We start from the raw sequence: 13,749 nt of genomic DNA, 5'->3' as shown, positions 1-13,749 counted from the left end.
GTGGGGCAGGAGCGGGCACCTTTGCTCCGCAGCTCCTCGTTAGTATAGTGGACAGTATCTCCGCCTGTCACGCGGAAGACCGGGGTTCGATTCCCCGACGGGGAGGCCCTTGTCTGCCTTTTACTTTTCGGTTGGTTGCCTTTAACAAGCGCGTCATCGGCCGACGTGACGTATACAGCAGCCAAAGGAAAATGCGTTGGCCGGGAATCGAACCCGGGTCAACTGCTTGGAAGGCAGCTATGCTCACCACTATACCACCAACGCTTGCGGGCAGCTTTTGCCAGAAGAACTCAAAAAGGACTGCCTTCAACCAAGGATCCCTCTTTGTCCGGGTTCGGCACCGAAACATGTTCGGCATAGGGATCCTAACCTTCGCAAAATGCACCGATCTACCCACATGTCACAGGGACATCTTCACAAGAGTGCCGCCCGGCCATGTAGCATAACGGAAGCCAAAAGGAACACATTGGCTGGGAATCTGCTTGGAAGCCAGCTGTGCTCACCACTATGTTACCAACGCTTGTGGACATCCTCTCACAGAAGTGTAGAAAATGAAAGCTTTCAACCAAGGAGTTTCTTTGTGTGGGGGGCGAAAAACAAAAATGTCAAGTATGGATCCCATCTTTTTCCGACGTTGAGGTTGGATAAATCGTTCGACGGCACAAGCTCACCAAAAAACAACAGAGGTGGATAATTTCACTCTGCAGTGGTGGAGTTCTCATCTTCTGTCAGCCAGTGTTCACTGTAATGAGCTCCCCCGGTTTGAATGTCATTGCAAGGGTTGACTGGATGCAGCTCGTGAAAGGGCAAGCTGACATTTTGTGGAGTAAAAGCTGGGCTGTGTGTAAGAATGAATGGCGTGCTTTGTTTGCTGCAAAACATGCTAATCACGTTCTCCTGTGTGATGCACTGTTCAAGTTACTGCTGATGACCAGTGCAAGACTGAGAAAGAAGCAAGGAGTAATAATGAAGAAAAAGCTGTCCAAGCCCAGTTTTCAGCCCTCCTCTTGCTGTCTGCCAAGGTCTTTAGTGGCAGCGCTGCAGACAATGCTGCTAGGACCGGATTACGTGGCTGATCTGCGTGGGGCAGGAGCGGGCACCTTAGCTCCGCAGCTCCTCGTTAGTATAGTGGACAGTATCTCCGCCTGTCACGCGGAAGACCGGGGTTCGATTCCCCGACGGGGAGGCCCTTGTCTGCCTTTTACTTTTCGGTTGGTTGCCTTTAACAAGCGCGTCATCGGCCGACGTGACGGATACAGCAGCCAAAGGAAAATGCGTTGGCCGGGAATCGAACCCGGATCAACTGCTTGGAAGGCAGCTATGCTCACCACTATACCACCAACGCTTGCGGGCAGCTTTTGCCAGAAGCACTCAAAAAGGACTGCCTTCAACCAAGGATCCCTCTTTGTCCGGGTTCGGCACCGAAACATGTTCGGCATAGGGATCCTAACCTTCGCAAAATTCACCGATCTACCCACATGTCACAGGGACATCTTCACAAGAGTGCCGCCCGGCCATGTAGCATAACGGAAGCCAAAAGGAACACATTGGCTGGGAATCTGCTTGGAAGCCAGCTGTGCTCACCACTATGTTACCAACGCTTGTGGACATCCTCTCACAGAAGTGTAGAAAATGAAAGCTTTCAACCAAGGAGTTTCTTTGTGTGGGGGGCGAAAAACAAAAATGTCAAGTATGGATCCCATCTTTTTCCGACGTTGAGGTTGGATAAATCGTTCGACGGCACAAGCTCACCAAAAAACAACAGAGGTGGATAATTTCACTCTGCAGTGGTGGAGTTCTCATCTTCTGTCAGCCAGTGTTCACTGTAATGAGCTCCCCCGGTTTGAATGTCATTGCAAGGGTTGACTGGATGCAGCTCATGAAAGGGCAAGCTGACATTTTGTGGAGTAAAAGCTGGGCTGTGTGTAAGAATGAATGGCGTGCTTTGTTTGCTGCAAAACATGCTAATCACGTTCTCCTGTGTGATGCACTGTTCAAGTTACTGCTGATGACCAGTGCAAGACTGAGAAAGAAGCAAGGAGTATTAATGAAGAAAAAGCTGTCCAAGCCCAGTTTTCAGCCCTTCTCTTGCTGTCTGCCAAGGTCTTTAGTGGCAGCGCTGCAGACAATGCTGCTAGGACCGGATTACGTGGCTGATCTGCGTGGGGCAGGAGCGGGCACCTTTGCTCCGCAGCTCCTCGTTAGTATAGTGGACAGTATCTCCGCCTGTCACGCGGAAGACCGGGGTTCGATTCCCCGACGGGGAGGCCCTTGTCTGCCTTTTACTTTTCGGTTGGTTGCCTTTAACAAGCGCGACATGGGCCGACGTGACGTATACAGCAGCCAAAGGAAAATGCGTTGGCCGGGAATCGAACCCGGGTCAACTGCTTGGAAGGCAGCTATGCTCACCACTATACCACCAACGCTTGCGGGCAGCTTTTGCCAGAAGAACTCAAAAAGGACTGCCTTCAACCAAGGATCCCTCTTTGTCCGGGTTCGGCATAGGGATCCTAACCTTCGCAAAATGCACCGATCTACCCACATGTCACAGGGACATCCTCACAAGAGTGCCGCCCGGCCATGTAGCATAACGGAAGCCAAAAGGAACACATTGGCTGGGAATCTGCTTGGAAGCCAGCTGTGCTCACCACTATGTTACCAACGCTTGTGGACATCCTCTCACAGAAGTGTAGAAAATGAAAGCTTTCAAGCAAGGAGTTTCTTTGTGTGGGGGGCGAAAAACAAAAATGTCAAGTATGGATCCCATCTTTTTCCGACGTTGAGGTTGGATAAATCGTTCGACGGCACAAGCTCACCAAAAAACAACAGAGGTGGATAATTTCACTCTGCAGTGGTGGAGTTCTCATCTTCTGTCAGCCAGTGTTCACTGTAATGAGCTCCCCCGGTTTGAATGTCATTGCAAGGGTTGACTGCATGCAGCTCGTGAAAGGGCAAGCTGACATTTTGTGGAGTAAAAGCTGGGCTGTGTGTAAGAATGAATGGCGTGCTTTGTTTGCTGCAAAACATGCTAATCACGTTCTCCTGTGTGATGCACTGTTCAAGTTACTGCTGATGACCAGTGCAAGACTGAGAAAGAAGCAAGGAGTATTAATGAAGAAAAAGCTGTCCAAGCCCAGTTTTCAGCCCTCCTCTTGCTGTCTGCCAAGGTCTTTAGTGGCAGCGCTGCAGACAATGCTGCTAGGACCGGATTACGTGGCTGATCTGCGTGGGGCAGGAGCGGGCACCTTAGCTCCGCAGCTCCTCGTTAGTATAGTGGACAGTATCTCCGCCTGTCACGCGGAAGACCGGGGTTCGATTCCCCGACGGGGAGGCCCTTGTCTGCCTTTTACTTTTCGGTTGGTTGCCTTTAACAAGCGCGTCATCGGCCGACGTGACGTATACAGCAGCCAAAGGAAAATGCGTTGGCCGGGAATCGAACCCGGGTCAACTGCTTGGAAGGCAGCTATGCTCACCACTATACCACCAACGCTTGCGGGCAGCTTTTGCCAGAAGAACTCAAAAAGGACTGCCTTCAACCAAGGATCCCTCTTTGTCCGGGTTCGGCACCGAAACATGTTCGGCATAGGGATCCTAACCTTCGCAAAATGCACCGATCTACCCACATGTCACAGGGACATCCTCACAAGAGTGCCGCCCGGCCATGTAGCATAACGGAAGCCAAAAGGAACACATTGGCTGGGAATCTGCTTGGAAGCCAGCTGTGCTCACCACTATGTTACCAACGCTTGTGGACATCCTCTCACAGAAGTGTAGAAAATGAAAGCTTTCAACCAAGGAGTTTCTTTGTGTGGGGGGCGAAAAACAAAAATGTCAAGTATGGATCCCATCTTTTTCCGACGTTGAGGTTGGATAAATCGTTCGACGGCACAAGCTCACCAAAAAACAACAGAGGTGGATAATTTCACTCTGCAGTGGTGGAGTTCTCATCTTCTGTCAGCCAGTGTTCACTGTAATGAGCTCCCCCGGTTTGAATGTCATTGCAAGGGTTGACTGGATGCAGCTCGTGAAAGGGCAAGCTGACATTTTGTGGAGTAAAAGCTGGGCTGTGTGTAAGAATGAATGGCGTGCTTTGTTTGCTGCAAAACATGCTAATCACGTTCTCCTGTGTGATGCACTGTTCAAGTTACTGCTGATGACCAGTGCAAGACTGAGAAAGAAGCAAGGAGTATTAATGAAGAAAAAGCTGTCCAAGCCCAGTTTTCAGCCCTCCTCTTGCTGTCTGCCAAGGTCTTTAGTGGCAGCGCTGCAGACAATGCTGCTAGGACCGGATTACGTGGCTGATCTGCGTGGGGCAGGAGCGGGCACCTTAGCTCCGCAGCTCCTCGTTAGTATAGTGGACAGTATCTCCGCCTGTCACGCGGAAGACCGGGGTTCGATTCCCCGACGGGGAGGCCCTTGTCTGCCTTTTACTTTTCGGTTGGTTGCCTTTAACAAGCTCGTCATCGGCCGACGTGACGTACACAGCAGCCAAAGGAAAATGCGTTGGCCGGGAATCGAACCCGGGTCAACTGCTTGGAAGGCAGCTATGCTCACCACTATACCACCAACGCTTGCGGGCAGCTTTTGCCAGAAGAACTCAAAAAGGACTGCCTTCAACCAAGGATCCCTCTTTGTCCGGGTTCGGCACCGAAACATGTTCGGCATAGGGATCCTAACCTTCGCAAAATGCACCGATCTACCCACATGTCACAGGGACATCCTCACAAGAGTGCCGCCCGGCCATGTAGCATAACGGAAGCCAAAAGGAACACATTGGCTGGGAATCTGCTTGGAAGCCAGCTGTGCTCACCACTATGTTACCAACGCTTGTGGACATCCTCTCACAGAAGTGTAGAAAATGAAAGCTTTCAACCAAGGAGTTTCTTTGTGTGGGGGGCGAAAAACAAAAATGTCAAGTATGGATCCCATCTTTTTCCGACGTTGAGGTTGGATAAATCGTTCGACGGCACAAGCTCACCAAAAAACAACAGAGGTGGATAATTTCACTCTGCAGTGGTGGAGTTCTCATCTTCTGTCAGCCAGTGTTCACTGTAATGAGCTCCCCCGGTTTGAATGTCATTGCAAGGGTTGACTGGATGCAGCTCGTGAAAGGGCAAGCTGACATTTTGTGGAGTAAAAGCTGGGCTGTGTGTAAGAATGAATGGCGTGCTTTGTTTGCTGCAAAACATGCTAATCACGTTCTCCTGTGTGATGCACTGTTCAAGTTACTGCTGATGACCAGTGCAAGACTGAGAAAGAAGCAAGGAGTATTAATGAAGAAAAAGCTGTCCAAGCCCAGTTTTCAGCCCTCCTCTTGCTGTCTGCCAAGGTCTTTAGTGGCAGCGCTGCAGACAATGCTGCTAGGACCGGATTACGTGGCTGATCTGCGTGGGGCAGGAGCGGGCACCTTAGCTCCGCAGCTCCTCGTTAGTATAGTGGACAGTATTTCCGCCTGTCACGCGGAAGACCAGGGTTCGATTCCCCGATGGGGAGGCCCTTGTCTGCCTTTTACTTTTCGGTTGGTTGCCTTTAACAAGCGCGTCATCGGCCGACGTGACGTATACAGCAGCCAAAGGAAAATGCGTTGGCCGGGAATCGAACCCGGGTCAACTGCTTGGAAGGCAGCTATGCTCACCACTATACCACCAACGCTTGCGGGCAGCTTTTGCCAGAAGAACTCAAAAAGGACTGCCTTCAACCAAGGATCCCTCTTTGTCCGGGTTCGGCACCGAAACATGTTCGGCATAGGGATCCTAACCTTCGCAAAATGCACCGATCTACCCACATGTCACAGGGACATCTTCACAAGAGTGCCGCCCGGCCATGTAGCATAACGGAAGCCAAAAGGAACACATTGGCTGGGAATCTGCTTGGAAGCCAGCTGTGCTCACCACTATGTTACCAACGCTTGTGGACATCCTCTCACAGAAGTGTAGAAAATGAAAGCTTTCAAGCAAGGAGTTTCTTTGTGTGGGGGGCGAAAAACAAAAATGTCAAGTATGGATCCCATCTTTTTCCGACGTTGAGGTTGGATAAATCGTTCGACGGCACAAGCTCACCAAAAAACAACAGAGGTGGATAATTTCACTCTGCAGTGGTGGAGTTCTCATCTTCTGTCAGCCAGTGTTCACTGTAATGAGCTCCCCCGGTTTGAATGTCATTGCAAGGGTTGACTGGATGCAGCTCGTGAAAGGGCAAGCTGACATTTTGTGGAGTAAAAGCTGGGCTGTGTGTAAGAATGAATGGCGTGCTTTGTTTGCTGCAAAACATGCTAATCACGTTCTCCTGTGTGATGCACTGTTCAAGTTACTGCTGATGACCAGTGCAAGACTGAGAAAGAAGCAAGGAGTATTAATGAAGAAAAAGCTGTCCAAGCCCAGTTTTCAGCCCTCCTCTTGCTGTCTGCCAAGGTCTTTAGTGGCAGCGCTGCAGACAATGCTGCTAGGACCGGATTACGTGGCTGATCTGCGTGGGGCAGGAGAGGGCACCTTAGCTCCGCAGCTCCTCGTTAGTATAGTGGACAGGATCTCCGCCTGTCACGCGGAAGACCGGGGTTCGATTCCCCGACGGGGAGGCCCTTGTCTGCCTTTTACTTTTTGGTTGGTTGCCTTTAACAAGCGCGTCATCGGCCGACGTGACGTATACAGCAGCCAAAGGAAAATGCGTTGGCCGGGAATCGAACCCGGATCAACTGCTTGGAAGGCAGCTATGCTCACCACTATACCACCAACGCTTGCAGGCAGCTTTTGCCAGAAGCACTCAAAAAGGACTGCCTTCAACCAAGGATCCCTCTTTGTCCGGGTTCGGCACCGAAATATGTTCGGCATAGGGATCCTAACCTTCGCAAAATGCACCGATCTACCCACATGTCACAGGGACATCTTCACAAGAGTGCCGCCCGGCCATGTAGCATAACGGAAGCCAAAAGGAACACATTGGCTGGGAATCTGCTTGGAAGCCAGCTGTGCTCACCACTATGTTACCAACGCTTGTGGACATCCTCTCACAGAAGTGTAGAAAATGAAAGCTTTCAACCAAGGAGTTTCTTTGTGTGGGGGGCGAAAAACAAAAATGTCAAGTATGGATCCCATCTTTTTCCGACGTTGAGGTTGGATAAATCGTTCGACGGCACAAGCTCACCAAAAAACAACAGAGGTGGATAATTTCACTCTGCAGTGGTGGAGTTCTCATCTTCTGTCAGCCAGTGTTCACTGTAATGAGCTCCCCCGGTTTGAATGTCATTGCAAGGGTTGACTGGATGCAGCTCGTGAAAGGGCAAGCTGACATTTTGTGGAGTAAAAGCTGGGCTGTGTGTAAGAATGAATGGCGTGCTTTGTTTGCTGCAAAACATGCTAATCACGTTCTCCTGTGTGATGCACTGTTCAAGTTACTGCTGATGACCAGTGCAAGACTGAGAAAGAAGCAAGGAGTATTAATGAAGAAAAAGCTGTCCAAGCCCAGTTTTCAGCCCTCCTCTTGCTGTCTGCCAAGGTCTTTAGTGGCAGCGCTGCAGACAATGCTGCTAGGACCGGATTACGTGGCTGATCTGCGTGGGGCAGGAGCGGGCACCTTAGCTCCGCAGCTCCTCGTTAGTATAGTGGACAGTATCTCCGCCTGTCACACGGAAGACCGGGGTTCGATTCCCCGACGGTGAGGCCCTTGTCTGCCTTTTACTTTTCGGTTGGTTGCCTTTAACAAGCGCGTCATCGGCCGACGTGACGTATACAGCAGCCAAAGGAAAATGCGTTGGCCGGGAATCGAACCCGGGTCAACTGCTTGGAAGGCAGCTATGCTCACCACTATACCACCAACGCTTGCGGGCAGCTTTTGCCAGAAGAACTCAAAAAGGACTGCCTTCAACCAAGGATCCCTCTTTGTCCGGGTTCGGCACCGAAACATGTTCGGCATAGGGATCCTAACCTTCGCAAAATGCACCGATCTACCCACATGTCACAGGGACATCTTCACAAGAGTGCCGCCCGGCCATGTAGCATAACGGAAGCCAAAAGGAACACATTGGCTGGGAATCTGCTTGGAAGCCAGCTGTGCTCACCACTATGTTACCAACGCTTGTGGACATCCTCTCACAGAAGTGTAGAAAATGAAAGCTTTCAACCAAGGAGTTTCTTTGTGTGGGGGGCGAAAAACAAAAATGTCAAGTATGGATCCCATCTTTTTCCGACGTTGAGGTTGGATAAATCGTTCGACGGCACAAGCTCACCAAAAAACAACAGAGGTGGATAATTTCACTCTGCAGTGGTGGAGTTCTCATCTTCTGTCAGCCAGTGTTCACTGTAATGAGCTCCCCCGGTTTGAATGTCATTGCAAGGGTTGACTGGATGCAGCTCGTGAAAGGGCAAGCTGACATTTTGTGGAGTAAAAGCTGGGCTGTGTGTAAGAATGAATGGCGTGCTTTGTTTGCTGCAAAACATGCTAATCACGTTCTCCTGTGTGATGCACTGTTCAAGTTACTGCTGATGACCAGTGCAAGACTGAGAAAGAAGCAAGGAGTATTAATGAAGAAAAAGCTGTCCAAGCCCAGTTTTCAGCCCTCCTCTTGCTGTCTGCCAAGGTCTTTAGTGGCAGCGCTGCAGACAATGCTGCTAGGACCGGATTACGTGGCTGATCTGCGTGGGGCAGGAGCGGGCACCTTAGCTCCGCAGCTCCTCGTTAGTATAGTGGACAGGATCTCCGCCTGTCACGCGGAAGACCGGGGTTCGATTCCCCGACGGGGAGGCCCTTGTCTGCCTTTTACTTTTTGGTTGGTTGCCTTTAACAAGCGCGTCATCGGCCGACGTGACGTATACAGCAGCCAAAGGAAAATGCGTTGGCCGGGAATCGAACCCGGGTCAACTGCTTGGAAGGCAGCTATGCTCACCACTATACCACCAACGCTTGCGGGCAGCTTTTGCCAGAAGAACTCAAAAAGGACTGCCTTCAACCAAGGATCCCTCTTTGTCCGGGTTCGGCACCGAAACATGTTCGGCATAGGGATCCTAACCTTCGCAAAATGCACCGATCTACCCACATGTCACAGGGACATCTTCACAAGAGTGCCGCCCGGCCATGTAGCATAACGGAAGCCAAAAGGAACACATTGGCTGGGAATCTGCTTGGAAGCCAGCTGTGCTCACCACTATGTTACCAACGCTTGTGGACATCCTCTCACAGAAGTGTAGAAAATGAAAGCTTTCAAGCAAGGAGTTTCTTTGTGTGGGGGGCGAAAAACAAAAATGTCAAGTATGGATCCCATCTTTTTCCGACGTTGAGGTTGGATAAATCGTTCGACGGCACAAGCTCACCAAAAAACAACAGAGGTGGATAATTTCACTCTGCAGTGGTGGAGTTCTCATCTTCTGTCAGCCAGTGTTCACTGTAATGAGCTCCCCCGGTTTGAATGTCATTGCAAGGGTTGACTGGATGCAGCTCGTGAAAGGGCAAGCTGACATTTTGTGGAGTAAAAGCTGGGCTGTGTGTAAGAATGAATGGCGTGCTTTGTTTGCTGCAAAACATGCTAATCACGTTCTCCTGTGTGATGCACTGTTCAAGTTACTGCTGATGACCAGTGCAAGACTGAGAAAGAAGCAAGGAGTATTAATGAAGAAAAAGCTGTCCAAGCCCAGTTTTCAGCCCTCCTCTTGCTGTCTGCCAAGGTCTTTAGTGGCAGCGCTGCAGACAATGCTGCTAGGACCGGATTACGTGGCTGATCTGCGTGGGGCAGGAGCGGGCACCTTAGCTCCGCAGCTCCTCGTTAGTATAGTGGACAGTATCTCCGCCTGTCACGCGGAAGACCGGGGTTCGATTCCCCGACGGGGAGGCCCTTGTCTGCCTTTTACTTTTCGGTTGGTTGCCTTTAACAAGCGCGTCATCGGCCGACGTGACGGATACAGCAGCCAAAGGAAAATGCGTTGGCCGGGAATCGAACCCGGATCAACTGCTTGGAAGGCAGCTATGCTCACCACTATACCACCAACGCTTGCGGGCAGCTTTTGCCAGAAGCACTCAAAAAGGACTGCCTTCAACCAAGGATCCCTCTTTGTCCGGGTTCGGCACCGAAACATGTTCGGCATAGGGATCCTAACCTTCGCAAAATTCACCGATCTACCCACATGTCACAGGGACATCTTCACAAGAGTGCCGCCCGGCCATGTAGCATAACGGAAGCCAAAAGGAACACATTGGCTGGGAATCTGCTTGGAAGCCAGCTGTGCTCACCACTATGTTACCAACGCTTGTGGACATCCTCTCACAGAAGTGTAGAAAATGAAAGCTTTCAACCAAGGAGTTTCTTTGTGTGGGGGGCGAAAAACAAAAATGTCAAGTATGGATCCCATCTTTTTCCGACGTTGAGGTTGGATAAATCGTTCGACGGCACAAGCTCACCAAAAAACAACAGAGGTGGATAATTTCACTCTGCAGTGGTGGAGTTCTCATCTTCTGTCAGCCAGTGTTCACTGTAATGAGCTCCCCCGGTTTGAATGTCATTGCAAGGGTTGACTGGATGCAGCTCGTGAAAGGGCAAGCTGACATTTTGTGGAGTAAAAGCTGGGCTGTGTGTAAGAATGAATGGCGTGCTTTGTTTGCTGCAAAACATGCTAATCACGTTCTCCTGTGTGATGCACTGTTCAAGTTACTGCTGATGACCAGTGCAAGACTGAGAAAGAAGCAAGGAGTATTAATGAAGAAAAAGCTGTCCAAGCCCAGTTTTCAGCCCTTCTCTTGCTGTCTGCCAAGGTCTTTAGTGGCAGCGCTGCAGACAATGCTGCTAGGACCGGATTACGTGGCTGATCTGCGTGGGGCAGGAGCGGGCACCTTTGCTCCGCAGCTCCTCGTTAGTATAGTGGACAGTATCTCCGCCTGTCACGCGGAAGACCGGGGTTCGATTCCCCGACGGGGAGGCCCTTGTCTGCCTTTTACTTTTCGGTTGGTTGCCTTTAACAAGCGCGACATGGGCCGACGTGACGTATACAGCAGCCAAAGGAAAATGCGTTGGCCGGGAATCGAACCCGGGTCAACTGCTTGGAAGGCAGCTATGCTCACCACTATACCACCAACGCTTGCGGGCAGCTTTTGCCAGAAGAACTCAAAAAGGACTGCCTTCAACCAAGGATCCCTCTTTGTCCGGGTTCGGCACCGAAACATGTTCGGCATAGGGATCCTAACCTTCGCAAAATGCACCGATCTACCCACATGTCACAGGGACATCTTCACAAGAGTGCCGCCCGGCCATGTAGCATAACGGAAGCCAAAAGGAACACATTGGCTGGGAATCTGCTTGGAAGCCAGCTGTGCTCACCACTATGTTACCAACGCTTGTGGACATCCTCTCACAGAAGTGTAGAAAATGAAAGCTTTCAACCAAGGAGTTTCTTTGTGTGGGGGGCGAAAAACAAAAATGTCAAGTATGGATCCCATCTTTTTCCGACGTTGAGGTTGGATAAATCGTTCGACGGCACAAGCTCACCAAAAAACAACAGAGGTGGATAATTTCACTCTGATGTGGTGGAGTTCTCATCTTCTGTCAGCCAGTGTTCACTGTAATGAGCTCCCCCGGTTTGAATGTCATTGCAAGGGTTGACTGGATGCAGCTCGTGAAAGGGCAAGCTGACATTTTGTGGAGTAAAAGCTGGGCTGTGTGTAAGAATGAATGGCGTGCTTTGTTTGCTGCAAAACATGCTAATCACGTTCTCCTGTGTGATGCACTGTTCAAGTTACTGCTGATGACCAGTGCAAGACTGAGAAAGAAGCAAGGAGTATTAATGAAGAAAAAGCTGTCCAAGCCCAGTTTTCAGCCCTCCTCTTGCTGTCTGCCTAGGTCTTTAGTGGCAGCGCTGCAGACAATGCTGCTAGGACCGGATTACGTGGCTGATCTGCGTGGGGCAGGAGCGGGCACCTTAGCTCCGCAGCTCCTCGTTAGTATAGTGGACAGTATCTCCGCCTGTCACGCGGAAGACCGGGGTTCGATTCCCCGACGGGGAGGCCCTTGTCTGCCTTTTACTTTTCGGTTGGTTGCCTTTAACAAGCGCGTCATCGGCCGACGTGACGTATACAGCAGCCAAAGGAAAATGCGTTGGCCGGGAATCGAACCCGGGTCAACTGCTTGGAAGGCAGCTATGCTCACCACTATACCACCAACGCTTGCGGGCAGCTTTTGCCAGAAGAACTCAAAAAGGACTGCCTTCAACCAAGGATCCCTCTTTGTCCGGGTTCGGCACCGAAACATGTTCGGCATAGGGATCCTAACCTTCGCAAAATGCACCGATCTACCCACATGTCACAGGGACATCTTCACAAGAGTGCCGCCCGGCCATGTAGCATAACGGAAGCCAAAAGGAACACATTGGCTGGGAATCTGCTTGGAAGCCAGCTGTGCTCACCACTATGTTACCAACGCTTGTGGACATCCTCTCACAGAAGTGTAGAAAATGAAAGCTTTCAACCAAGGAGTTTCTTTGTGTGGGGGGCGAAAAACAAAAATGTCAAGTATGGATCCCATCTTTTTCCGACGTTGAGGTTGGATAAATCGTTCGACGGCACAAGCTCACCAAAAAACAACAGAGGTGGATAATTTCACTCTGATGTGGTGGAGTTCTCATCTTCTGTCAGCCAGTGTTCACTGTAATGAGCTCCCCCGGTTTGAATGTCATTGCAAGGGTTGACTGGATGCAGCTCGTGAAAGGGCAAGCTGACATTTTGTGGAGTAAAAGCTGGGCTGTGTGTAAGAATGAATGGCGTGCTTTGTTTGCTGCAAAACATGCTAATCACGTTCTCCTGTGTGATGCACTGTTCAAGTTACTGCTGATGACCAGTGCAAGACTGAGAAAGAAGCAAGGAGTATTAATGAAGAAAAAGCTGTCCAAGCCCAGTTTTCAGCCCTCCTCTTGCTGTCTGCCTAGGTCTTTAGTGGCAGCGCTGCAGACAATGCTGCTAGGACCGGATTACGTGGCTGATCTGCGTGGGGCAGGAGCGGGCACCTTAGCTCCGCAGCTCCTCGTTAGTATAGTGGACAGTATCTCCGCCTGTCACGCGGAAGACCGGGGTTCGATTTCCCCGACGGGGAGGCCCTTGTCTGCCTTTTACTTTTCGGTTGGTTGCCTTTAACAAGCGCGTCATCGGCCGACGTGACGTATACAGCAGCCAAAGGAAAATGCGTTGGCCGGAAATCGAACCCGGATCAACTGCTTGGAAGGCAGCTATGCTCACCACTATACCACCAACGCTTGCGGGCAGCTTTTGCCAGAAGCACTCAAAAAGGACTGCCTTCAACCAAGGATCCCTCTTTGTCCGGGTTCGGCACCGAAACATGTTCGGCATAGGGATCCTAACCTTCGCAAAATGCACCGATCTACCCACATGTCACAGGGACATCTTCACAAGAGTGCCGCCCGGCCATGTAGCATAACGGAAGCCAAAAGGAACACATTGGCTGGGAATCTGCTTGGAAGCCAGCTGTGCTCACCACTATGTTACCAACGCTTGTGGACATCCTCTCACAGAAGTGTAGAAAATGAAAGCTTTCAACCAAGGAGTTTCTTTGTGTGGGGGGCGAAAAACAAAAATGTCAAGTATGGATCCCATCTTTTTCCGACGTTGAGGTTGGATAAATCGTTCGACGGCACAAGCTCACCAAAAAACAACAGAGGTGGATAATTTCACTCTGCAGTGGTGGAGTTCTCATCTTCTGTCAGCCAGTGTTCACTGTAATGAGCTCCCCCGGTTTGAATGTCATTGCAAGGGTTGACTGGATGC

The 13,749-nt window shown here is 50.7% G+C and overlaps 20 non-coding genes across 20 annotated transcripts; 8 read left to right on the top strand and 12 right to left on the bottom strand.

Moving 5' to 3' along the window:
• The first annotated feature begins 33 nt into the window (after positions 1–33).
• On the top strand, positions 34–105 carry trnad-guc (transfer RNA aspartic acid (anticodon GUC)). Its single transcript has one exon. It is a non-coding gene; the product is annotated as a tRNA-Asp (tRNA).
• Positions 106–192: 87 nt separating this feature from the next.
• On the bottom strand, positions 193–264 carry trnag-ucc (transfer RNA glycine (anticodon UCC)). Its single transcript has one exon. It is a non-coding gene; the product is annotated as a tRNA-Gly (tRNA).
• An 850-nt stretch (positions 265–1,114) lies between these two features.
• On the top strand, positions 1,115–1,186 carry trnad-guc (transfer RNA aspartic acid (anticodon GUC)). Its single transcript has one exon. It is a non-coding gene; the product is annotated as a tRNA-Asp (tRNA).
• An 87-nt stretch (positions 1,187–1,273) lies between these two features.
• On the bottom strand, positions 1,274–1,345 carry trnag-ucc (transfer RNA glycine (anticodon UCC)). The gene has a single exon. It is a non-coding gene; the product is annotated as a tRNA-Gly (tRNA).
• Positions 1,346–2,195: 850 nt separating this feature from the next.
• Positions 2,196–2,267, top strand: trnad-guc (transfer RNA aspartic acid (anticodon GUC)). Its single transcript has one exon. It is a non-coding gene; the product is annotated as a tRNA-Asp (tRNA).
• Positions 2,268–2,354: 87 nt separating this feature from the next.
• On the bottom strand, positions 2,355–2,426 carry trnag-ucc (transfer RNA glycine (anticodon UCC)). The gene has a single exon. It is a non-coding gene; the product is annotated as a tRNA-Gly (tRNA).
• An 833-nt stretch (positions 2,427–3,259) lies between these two features.
• On the top strand, positions 3,260–3,331 carry trnad-guc (transfer RNA aspartic acid (anticodon GUC)). The gene has a single exon. It is a non-coding gene; the product is annotated as a tRNA-Asp (tRNA).
• An 87-nt stretch (positions 3,332–3,418) lies between these two features.
• On the bottom strand, positions 3,419–3,490 carry trnag-ucc (transfer RNA glycine (anticodon UCC)). The gene has a single exon. It is a non-coding gene; the product is annotated as a tRNA-Gly (tRNA).
• An 850-nt stretch (positions 3,491–4,340) lies between these two features.
• trnad-guc (transfer RNA aspartic acid (anticodon GUC)) lies at positions 4,341–4,412 on the top strand. The gene has a single exon. It is a non-coding gene; the product is annotated as a tRNA-Asp (tRNA).
• Positions 4,413–4,499: 87 nt separating this feature from the next.
• On the bottom strand, positions 4,500–4,571 carry trnag-ucc (transfer RNA glycine (anticodon UCC)). The gene has a single exon. It is a non-coding gene; the product is annotated as a tRNA-Gly (tRNA).
• Positions 4,572–5,580: 1,009 nt separating this feature from the next.
• On the bottom strand, positions 5,581–5,652 carry trnag-ucc (transfer RNA glycine (anticodon UCC)). The gene has a single exon. It is a non-coding gene; the product is annotated as a tRNA-Gly (tRNA).
• A 1,009-nt stretch (positions 5,653–6,661) lies between these two features.
• Positions 6,662–6,733, bottom strand: trnag-ucc (transfer RNA glycine (anticodon UCC)). The gene has a single exon. It is a non-coding gene; the product is annotated as a tRNA-Gly (tRNA).
• A 1,009-nt stretch (positions 6,734–7,742) lies between these two features.
• On the bottom strand, positions 7,743–7,814 carry trnag-ucc (transfer RNA glycine (anticodon UCC)). Its single transcript has one exon. It is a non-coding gene; the product is annotated as a tRNA-Gly (tRNA).
• Positions 7,815–8,823: 1,009 nt separating this feature from the next.
• trnag-ucc (transfer RNA glycine (anticodon UCC)) lies at positions 8,824–8,895 on the bottom strand. The gene has a single exon. It is a non-coding gene; the product is annotated as a tRNA-Gly (tRNA).
• Positions 8,896–9,745: 850 nt separating this feature from the next.
• On the top strand, positions 9,746–9,817 carry trnad-guc (transfer RNA aspartic acid (anticodon GUC)). The gene has a single exon. It is a non-coding gene; the product is annotated as a tRNA-Asp (tRNA).
• Positions 9,818–9,904: 87 nt separating this feature from the next.
• On the bottom strand, positions 9,905–9,976 carry trnag-ucc (transfer RNA glycine (anticodon UCC)). Its single transcript has one exon. It is a non-coding gene; the product is annotated as a tRNA-Gly (tRNA).
• Positions 9,977–10,826: 850 nt separating this feature from the next.
• Positions 10,827–10,898, top strand: trnad-guc (transfer RNA aspartic acid (anticodon GUC)). The gene has a single exon. It is a non-coding gene; the product is annotated as a tRNA-Asp (tRNA).
• Positions 10,899–10,985: 87 nt separating this feature from the next.
• Positions 10,986–11,057, bottom strand: trnag-ucc (transfer RNA glycine (anticodon UCC)). Its single transcript has one exon. It is a non-coding gene; the product is annotated as a tRNA-Gly (tRNA).
• An 850-nt stretch (positions 11,058–11,907) lies between these two features.
• On the top strand, positions 11,908–11,979 carry trnad-guc (transfer RNA aspartic acid (anticodon GUC)). Its single transcript has one exon. It is a non-coding gene; the product is annotated as a tRNA-Asp (tRNA).
• An 87-nt stretch (positions 11,980–12,066) lies between these two features.
• On the bottom strand, positions 12,067–12,138 carry trnag-ucc (transfer RNA glycine (anticodon UCC)). The gene has a single exon. It is a non-coding gene; the product is annotated as a tRNA-Gly (tRNA).
• Positions 12,139–13,749: the final 1,611 nt, after the last annotated feature.

This window comes from Danio rerio, chromosome 4, assembly GCF_052040795.2.
Source record: "Danio rerio strain M-AB ecotype USA chromosome 4, GRCz13ab, whole genome shotgun sequence".
Classification (NCBI taxonomy): domain Eukaryota; kingdom Metazoa; phylum Chordata; class Actinopteri; order Cypriniformes; family Danionidae; genus Danio; species Danio rerio.
Note: the sequence above shows the minus strand (reverse complement) of the source record. Positions and strands in the feature narration are given on the sequence as shown.